Genomic DNA, 10670 nt, shown 5'->3' on the forward strand with positions numbered 1-10670 from the left:
CCTGGTTGTGAATGAATACCCATTACAATGGTCAAGGTTTTCTTTGGGAGGTTGATTATATTGAGCACATGCATTGAAACGCAATGTTCTTGTTTTTTCTTTGTTTTTTTTTTTTCCACAGTGTTCTCATTGAACATCTTTTGCAGTATCCTCTGCAGGTGAATGTAACTGAAAAGTTGACTTTTTGGCTAACTTTGTTAAAAGAAAAAAAAAGTTATGTAAAAAAAGTGTCTTTTTTTCGACTGTTAAGAGTTCTACTCTCAAAGAACTGCTATAAGTTCTGCTCAATCATCAACTATCCATACATTGAATATCAAATATATGAAGTTATAATTCTGTCTCTTAGTTTATATCCTGCTTAATTTCTTTTACTGAGATTTTCACCCTCTCTCTCTCTTTTAAAAATATTCCCACTTGTATCCTCTGAAAAAGATTTTGTAGTCCTAACGCTTGTAAGCTCACGGTCAGGCTTAAGCTAGACCTTGCTTTTCTTGGGACATGATATACTTCTCAGCCTATTTTAGCCCTGCTCCTCAACCTCTTTGTGTTGAGCATTGATGATTGATAATGTTGTATATGTTCAAGATATGGGGAGGTCTGAGGAGGTCTTGGAGAGCTCTCCATTAATCATAAACTAGGCCTAAGAGGAGATTAACTTTATAATAAATGATGCTGATCTTTTACTGCCTAGAACATAAGAGACACTAATAAATATTTACTGACTACATAATGGTAGCTACATAGGTATATATCAAATTGATTGTCATTTATTTTGTATTGCTGACTTTAATAATAATAATAATAACAATAACTAACTGAGGACTTACTGGTACAAGGCCTCATTCTATCAATAAGCATTTAAATGCTTTAACTTATTAACCTTCAAAACAACCAAATGAAGTAGGTATTATCATTTTCTTGATGAAGCAGAGAGAGATTAAGTTATTAACCTCAGGTCACAAGTGGCAGAGCTGGAATTCAATCTAGGCAGTCTGGCTCCAGAGGCCTTATACTTAACCATGACATGTACCCAAGGAATTCTAGAAACAAGAAATCTACACTCTTTTAAGAAAGAAAAAAATTCCATTATAATATGATATTGTCCAGAGCATTCTCCCATGTCAGTCAAATATTCCAAGTTATAGTCTATTTTGTGACATTTTTGACTAACTAGTCTCACCATAGATATATTAAATGTGTTTATTTGTATTAAGGGACATTTGAGGAACTGACCTCTGTAGGAAATCTTTAATCCTCTTGGAAAATCCTTTGTTAATAAGGTCTCTATTTAGTGATTGATTTTGTAATTTGCATTACACAGATTTGCAAAACAAATTGGTTTCATTTTCAGGTGTGAAAACTCTCTGGGAATTGGTAGCTTTTCCTTGATGTAGAAAATATTTTGATCACAGAGACTAACATTTCAAATAACATCTCTGCTTTCACAATTAGGGGACTTTATTTTATAAATCCAATAAAGTGTAATTACATCCGAAGTGTTTTTGAAAGAAAATCTACAAAATTAATTTATGTTGCACCAGGCTATGGAGAATTTTACACTCGTGAATCAACACACAGAACTTTAAACAGAAATATGAAACAATTCTGAGTTAGATACCCACCTAAACCTTACAGTATGATAATGAGCAATAATTTCATCACATATTTTAAAAAAGCAACAGAAGAAAGTATCCACCTTTGGCTTTATCATGCAGACTTTGCAGTTTATTTCTGGATGTTGTTTAGGCCGTTATGGAATGCGTTAAAAATTTTCGGCCTCACTAGACTAAATTCAAGGGGTCAGTGCAGCTGGTTCCTACAGGATCTAGTGGGGAATTCATTCTTTGCTTCTTCCAGCTTCTGGAATCAACTGGCATAGTTGGACTCATGGCTGCATCACTCCAACATCTGCTTTGATCGCATTAACTTCTTTCACTTTGAGTCTCTTGCCTTCCACTAAAAGAACCCTTAGGATTATGTTGAGCACACCAAGGTAATCCAGAATAAGTTTCTCATCTCAAAGTCTTTAAGCTCATCTGTAAATCTGTTCTACCATATAAGGTAATATATTCACAAGTTCAAGGGGTTAGAATGTTGACATCTTTGCCAGGCCATTATTTGGCCCACCACAAATCCTAACCTATGTTTTGTATTTTATTTCACTAACTTTTTTCAATCCTTAATTTTCACCTATTGAATAGTATTATTGTATATAAATACAATAATATAAAATATATAAAATATGTTTATGAAATGTAAATTAATTACAGTTAAATCAGTTCATCCATTTGTACATAATTATTAGGGTCCAATAAATTTAATAGGCTTCCTCCACTTTACTGCATTGTTCTCCTTGTAACTATTTTCTATAGCCAAGAATTGAATAAATAGACTTCTTTTTAAATTTAAAAATAGTATAAAGTATTTACCTTTAATCATTTGGCATCTATCTCTCCTTTTCTGGAGACCTCATGTTTATATATTAATTTTAACAAGACTCCCAGTTAAAAGATTTTGAATGCATATAAATAAGTAATAACTTTAAAAGTTGCCTGAGAGAAAGTATAGCAGAGTTCTAGAGCTAAATAAAAAGTAAGTAAGAAAAAAAAAAAACAATTCAACTAATATATTGCCAAAATGACAGAATGGTGGGAAGCCATGATGTGATCGTGAACTGGCGAGCTAGTCAAGGAAAAACAAATGACGGAGGCCTTATGAGTTACTGAGTCAGGGGTGAGTACAACTCCAGGATCATATGCCATCTGCATGCCCATTAATAAAACCTTAAGCCCAACTCTTTTTTTTTTTTTTTGCCACAAAATAACAGAGGAAAAAAATAAATAGTTTTTTTTTTTTTAATTCACAGTGGAACATCCTATGACAATGAGTAATGCTTTACAAAGGGACACTGTGGTATAAAAAGGGACACTGTGGTCCAAAGGAAGCAGAATACCTGGTTTTTACCTTGCCAGGGAAGAAATTTTTACAAAAAATAAATGGGTTGGCTGTTTTTATATAATCTTCAGTTACTGAATGTGTTTTGATTTGTTTTGGGAGGTGGTGATGGTTTGAATTCTAAGGGATCTTTCTGGGAAGTATAATAGGATGTGCCTATAATTACCAACAAAGTAAGAGAAAAAGGATGCTTGGTAAATTAATGATTCTGCTGAGTCCTACTTTCTATCCATTGGCCTGAGAACTAAATAGTTGGGGAAGAGGTTAGAAGAGAATAAGATTTTACTGATATTCTGTAAATGTTGAAATGAGGTAAAAATAATTGAATTAATACATATAATTATGTATTGTATACATGATGTTCAAACACCTAATAGACACCTTGAATAGAGAGTCTACATTTTGATGAAATGAGTAACATTTCTGTGCTCTCTCATGTTTTCCCATTATGTTTTTTTTAAATCCACTCAAAAAGCATTTATTGAGTGCTTCTGACATGTCAGGCACTCTGCTAGACCCTAAGTAAACTAAAACAAAGACCTGCCTTTCTGAGGCTTATAGTCCATTAGAAAAAGACAGACATATAAATAAATAAGTCCTGTTCTATGTTAAGATGATGGGTTGAAATTGCAACATAAAATTTCTCCCCATCTTCAACACCTTACAATATGGAAAAATGTAAACTGCAACAATAAGAAAATAATCAACAGCAACCAAATAAGGAAATGAGTGTAAACTGAAGCAATAACTTCAAAAATTGGCACCCATGAAAAGAAATAAGATTCTGGAGTGGAACATGGAGACTTACTAAGGCCCTGAACAATACAGGTAGGCCAGTAAAGTACTAAATTATGGATTTTCACAATATCCCCCAAATTGGAGAGAAGCAAATAAGTATCCATTTCTTTTTATTCTTCTTACTGAAGAGTAGTAAAAACAGCATTTGGGGGAAGAACAAGTAGAATTGAGAGGCTGGGATGTGCTGGATATTTCTTAAGAAAATAAAGACTCCACAACTACACACCCAGTTGGAGAAATAATCCAAAAAATGGATGTTCTCTGATGCAAGTAGTTGGAGTGAGCTGTTATATAGTAAATGCAACAGCCTCTTAGAAAAGATGCATTCCCACAGAATACAAATCTACCTCAGCTAAGCTCTATTCCCTGATTCTCCCCGCCCCCCGTCATGCTGCAAAATTGTTGATGGTATGAGAATTTCCCAATCCTGAAAGCTACCTAGGTGACACCAACATATAGCTGGGATTGAGAACCAGTGGTCCAAGGGAAAGAAAATGTAACCGCCCAAAACCAAACACAGCCAAGGTGCTAGCTCAACAGATGAGAGAACTCAGGGAAATTCAGCCACTCCTGAATCAAAAGACTCAGGAAGGTGAAGCTTTGGATAATCTTGTTTGTACTCATTAACATACAGAATCACTGTGAGACAGGTTGCAGAATAAATGACCTGTGAGCTTCAAAGAGGTTATAATCATCAAAGACAAAGACTGAGGGTTTGTTAAAGATTAAAGGAGAGTAAAATGGCATAACGACTAAATGCAATGAATGTTCTTGGATTGATCCTAGGTCAGAAAAAGGACAGCAGTGGGACAATTGGTGACATCTGGATGAAATCTGGAGATTAGATAATACTATTGCATCCACATTAATTTCCTGATTTTAATAATTGCACTATTTATATAAGAGAATATCCTTGCTTTTAGAAAATGCACACTCAAGAATTTAGAGTTAAAAGGGATCATGTCTGCAACTTACTTTGAAATGTTTCAGGAAAAAAAAAACTAAACAGACAAAATGATAAAGCAAGTGTGGTAAAATGTAATATTTGAGGACTCTAGGTATAAGGTAAATGAGGATTCTTTGTACTGCTTTGCTACTTTTCTGTAGGTTTGGGATGATATCAAAATAAAAGTTTTTTGAAAAGTAAATATTAAAACTTTAACAATATAAAACTAATAATATAGTTAAAGAAAGGTAAAAGGAAAATATAGAAGTTAAAGGTGTTAAAGTTTTTATGTTTCATAGCAAGAAGTTACTACTGCCTCAAACAATGTATTTTGGAAAAAGAGTCAGCCTGAATCCAACATTTAATGCTTTTTGTAAACTTATTTTGTAAACTTGAAAGAGACTTAAATAATATCCGTTACTATAAGGGAAGATTTCATTGGTTAAGTAGTTCCTTCAGATGTTCTCTAGTTTCTTTTTCTCTTGTTAAAATCACATAAATAATATATATAGTATGTTTCCTTTTAATAAAATGTCAGCCAATCTAGCTCCCACATCCTATCTGAATATTTGCTTTCTATGATGAGATGACCAGTAATTATATAATGGTAATAAAGTTTATTTCTGGTGATAGTTTTGAGTTTTCTTAAACTTTAATCTTCCTAATTTTCAGCACTATTTTAATTATTTTCCATAAACAGAATGCATTTTAAAGCAAAAGTTTTTTATGAAAATATTAACAAATAAAAATTTTTGAAGTGATAAATTGTGGATGAAGGGAATATAGATGCTTGTTCCTTTCTTCTTTGAACTTCTCTGTATTTTTTAAATTCACCATATTATAGAAACTAATTAATAATAAGCATAAAACAATATAATTTTATAGACACTGCTTTGGAAGTACATATAGTGTGTAGTAGGATAAGGTACTAGGAAGTGCTCAGTTCTAACTGAGGGACCAGGAAATGCTTCCAATGAATGGTGAACCCTTGGCCAAGGCTTGCAAGATAAGACATGATGGATGGAGACAGGAGGAGGCAGGGAATGAAGAGGGAACCATTTTCTGAAAGTAACCTGGTACATAACCAAAGGGTAGAATGGGAGTTTGGGGGATGGGTAAATTGATGGCTGGGAAGGTGGCGCAAAATAAGAGATCAAAATAAAAAATTAGAAACAGAACTCTGAAAGGATTAGTATGCCCTAATAAAGGGTACAGACTTTATCTCTTAGGCTAGTTGGTTTACGATCAGGCTCTCCAAGATGAAACTAGTAGCTGGAGGAGCCTTTGGTAGGTGGAGGGTGAAAGGTGTGTGTGTGTGTGTGTGTGTGTGTGTGTGTTAGGGGGATGAGCAGGAAGAGGGGTAAGCAGGGTTCCAATACTCAACCCGGCTTCAACAGGAGCAATTCCAACTTTATCTCATCGGCATATCGAACTTCCATTTAGAAAGGTTTTAAGTCACTGTGCTCCAGACTCAATACCTCCAAGTCCTCTAAACTCTTGGGGCAATTAAGACAGAGCAGCTTTTGGCTTGAAGTCTCTTAGAATATATTATGGGACCAATTATATTCCTCATGCCATATTGTCACAGGGCTAAGTCTGACAGAGGCTTTCACAAATCTGTTGAAAGTGTACCATTACCATATTATTCTATGGCAATTTCATTACCCCCTTACCACACCATTTCAACCACTCACATCAACAGGAATGGGAGGGATGTCAATTGGAAGATGGAGAGACTCTCAAAAGGTAAGATGGTGAAGATATTCTGCTGATTCAGCTACCTTTGCTTTTTGTCCTAAAAAGTTAGATATCCAACATATGCTATCACCAGACCTTCACTGTCCCTTGATAAAAATTTTAAAAACTTAAGTATATATACCAGATAAGGGTAAACATGTCCTTCATCTTTTCTCAATTACTTGGTGGGTGCTAGAGGACAGGCTATTCTGACATGAAGCTTTGGTCGAAAATGGAAGAAGGGGAGTAAATTTGATATTTTCTGCTTTATATCAATTCTACTTTGAGATTAGATGTTGAAAAGATTATTAATATTTTAACACTTTCTTGACACCTCCTTCCTCCAACTCCAATATGTGAAAACTATGTCTTAAGACCATGAAAAGCCAAGGGAGATATTTCAGTGTAGAAGTATTAGGATCAGATATGCATTTTAGAATCATTACTCTGGCAGAAATGAGAAAGTTTCTATGTTTTACAGAAATGTTATCAGGGGCACAAAACAGAAGATTATTACAATAAGAAAGTGAGGACCTGAAATAGAGATACTGCTCCAGAAATATTTGCTAAATGAATGACTGAATGGCTGGATAAATGAGAGCTTGAACTGAGGCAGTGGGAAAGAACACATTCAGTTGCAAGGTTGTGAAGTATGTCAAAGGGGCAGACAACAGGGGTGTACAGACTGGATGATGAGAGATAGACCAAGGGCAGAATCTGGGTAATGCCTAGCTGTCTGGCTGGGCCATAGAACATCACAATGATATCTTTTCTTTTCTTTTTTTTTTAAGAAAGGTAAATAGAGAAGATAAGGAAAGATGATACATTTTATTCTGGATAAATTGTTTTTGAGATGAGCATAAGATAGCTGGGTAGAGATGTTGAGTAGGCTCTATAGAGAGAATTGAGGGAGCCATCTAGACTAAAAAGAAACATCTAAGACTGTCCAGTATAGTGGGATGATTGAAGCCCGTATAGGGAAGGAAATTGCTCAGGGATAACGCATAGTGAGGAGAGAAGAAAAGGATGCCACAGAATACCAATTTTAGAAAGAAATCAGAGGATGAGGAGCCAACAAAAGAGATTGAGAGGTAATGATTAGTGAGGTAGATGTTCTCTTCCATCCTTTTCTCAGTGAGTGTTTGTATGTCTGTTATACTTTTAGGACTAAGTCTCTTAAGAAAGAAAACCATTTCATATTACATTCCAAAAACCCCAAATGGGGCAAATAGTCGGTAATAAAGAAATGTTGCCTAAGTGAATATATATTTCATTAAAATATGTGTGTTTGATAACTTTACACAAGTTATTTCCTTATGTATTTGGAGGATGTTCATATTTATAACTTGGTAAAGTTATCTATTTTTCTGCAGTACTTCATTAATTGTAATTATTACCCTTACATAATGTGGCCAGAGAAACATAGCCTACCATGGCTGAATTTTATGAACATTGGCCTCAAACAGTAGGGGCAAATAACTTGAGACAGCATGCACACAATACCAATAATGCTAACAGATTTTTTTTTCCTGCTTTTACAAATCTCCAGGAAGCCAAGGTATCTCAGCAACAACTTGACTACAGATGTAAAATACAGAGCAGAGAATAGGGAAAAAAATATTTTCCTTCTGTAAAGTCATTTAACATTCTGTACCACTCACAAATTAATTTGCAGTTGAAGTAATAGCATTTCTACATATATATTTTGCATTATTGTGAATCTAGGTCTAATATTCAGAAAAATCATTTTATATTCTTAATGTTATTTCTAGCTATAGACTGTCTTGGTGACATTACGTGCCTCATAGGGTGATTTCAGATGCGCTTGAAGAGCCCTCTGCCCCATTGTATGTAGGCCTCATCTGTTCTCTGACTCTTCTGATTTCCTTATCCTGTAAGATGGTTATTAGATTTAAGGATCACAATCCAAACACTCATTATAGAAGGAATAGCGACTTCATTCTTAAATAACAAATTACAAGCAAGTGTGAAATTGGGAAAATAACACAACCTTACAGTTGAGCATTGTTTTTGGAGAGAATTGGTAGCTCTTGTAGCATAATTAACCCTTGTCAATTGCAGGAAAATATATTCATTTGATCAATAGTTATAGCCTTTGCTATTGATTCTCTAAATCTCTAAAAAAAGCAATCCTGGCCATTAAATTATATGCTTTTTGAGGGTAGAAACTGCCTCTTAATCACCCTTACTTATATCCTGCCCTTGTCACTAGCAGCTAAAGAGGGGATGCATAGAGAGGAGAAAAAGGGAGGTGGATAAATATATCACTATCATGAAGGGTATGTTTTAGAGTAAGAAATGGGTAACGACAAAGCAATCAGGGAACACCAACAATAAATGACCCATAAGAATATGTGATAACATGAAACAATATGGTACAATTTTTAAAAGGAAATTTTTTCCTTTGAGAAGCTCTGTCCAGGATTCTTCTTTATGAAGGAGGCTTCTTCAGAGCCAGGATGTTACCTACACAAGGCCCAAGAGAGCAGCAGAAAATGAAAGGAGAAGGCCTAAGGAGGCCTAAAGCTGATGCTAAATTTATGCATGCTGTTTTTAGTCCAAAATAATATCTTTTTGGTATACTGGCTTAAGGGGAAATTGATAGAGCTAGAAGTATAGTTGACATGTTAATTACTCAAGGAAATTAATCCATTATGGCAATTAGCGTACTCTTTTACAAACTAAAATCTAAATACCAACTAAAGGAAGTTATAAAAACAAGCGATTTTAGGGAGTACTGTGAGGTTGTCTTTTCACAAATAGAACTGAGTATATTTGATCTAATGAAAGTAAATATTTTTATTTAAAAAATTTAATTATAAATAAAAATAACTGCTTTCCAAAAATAGCAAGACATGTTTGAACAAGGCCAGAGTTTGATTTAATCAAAAATGATCACATACGCCCAAGTTTTACTACCCTTTTTAAAACTGCTATCATTTTTAGTGCAGCAGACATGGATAACAGAAGAGTTTATTTCCCATATGAGGAGCAAACCATCTCAATAAATATTAAGCCACGCATATAAAGTAATATTTTAAATATGTAAAGTAGAATTAAAATATGTAAAGTAACACTTCATTTAAAGAAAAAATTTGAAGGGCTAGTATTAAAATGTGAATATGATTTTATATGTCAAGGTATATGAGTTGTAAAATAATGCCCGTTACAGTATTTATCTTCTTGAAGTTTCATATATCATGTCCTGCATTTGGATTCACCAGCAGGTGGCAATATATTTGTTTATTATGTCCAGAAATGAGTTGAAGGGGCAGATGACAATGTTACATATAAATGTGCAAGGGAGATAAAGACTTTTCTTATACTAATTCAACTTTTCATAAGCAAAATATTAAAATATAGTTATGTAAATTTTAAATTTACATATTAGAAACAAATAGCAAATTGAGCATTTTTCCCCTAACATAAGGTAATATTTAAAACATTAACATTTAAATTGCATGAATTTTAAAAATGTGTCCAACAATGTGTTTTCTGGTATTTATTCAAAAACCTAGTAACACTCTTATTTTGGTCAAAAGCTTCCTGGGAACTTTCTCTTGCCTGGTGTGCTTATGCCTTCTGAAGGCCATGGATAAAGGATCAATGAATATGCTGAAATCAAGCACTGAATATAAGCCTACTCTAATTTCTTACCTTTTTTATTGTATATAATACACATGCAGAAAAGTACATATAAGTAAAGAGCTTGATGAATTTTCACACACTTAATAAACCTGCATAACTGTACACAGGTCCAACAATAGAAAATTACCAGCGACTTTGAAACCGCTCATGCTTTCTTCTATTCACCCCACCACCACCTCCCAAGGATAACCACTCTCCTGATTTCTAATAGCATAGTTTAGTTTCTTTGGTTTTATACTATATATAAAGAGTCACACAATGTGTATTATTTTGTGTTCATCTTCTTTTGCTTAATATTGTGTTTGTGAGAGTTTGTATTATTACTTCTAGTTGCATGCCATTTATTCTTATTGTTAAATAGTATTTCTTTGTGTGAATATATCACACTATATCTAGTCATCTGTTGACAATCTTTTTTGTATTTTCCAGTTTGAAGCTATTATGAATAGTGCTGCTATGAAGATTCTAGTACATATTTTTTGGTAAACATGGGTATGCATTTGTTAAGTATATGACTAGGAGTGGAATTGCTGGATCATAGGTTATATCTTTAGCTATAGTATAA

At 33.9% G+C, this 10670-nt stretch overlaps 1 protein-coding gene across 4 annotated transcripts in view; it reads left to right on the forward strand.

Moving 5' to 3' along the window:
- The window catches only part of NLGN1 (neuroligin 1), a 957767-nt gene that overhangs the window by 108052 nt on the left and 839045 nt on the right, over positions 1-10670 (forward strand). The window contains exon 3 of one of the 4 annotated variants that reach the window (XR_003046030.1): positions 2645-2709. The exons of the other annotated variants lie outside the window; for them this stretch is intronic. The gene's annotated coding sequence lies outside the window, so the exon portion shown is untranslated. Of the gene's footprint in view, positions 1-2644; positions 2710-10670 lie in introns of those variants that run through there. 4 annotated transcript variants of the gene reach the window in all.

Source organism: Pteropus alecto, unplaced genomic scaffold (genome assembly GCF_000325575.1).
Source record: "Pteropus alecto unplaced genomic scaffold, ASM32557v1 scaffold33, whole genome shotgun sequence".
NCBI classification, from domain to species: Eukaryota; Metazoa; Chordata; class Mammalia; order Chiroptera; family Pteropodidae; genus Pteropus; species Pteropus alecto.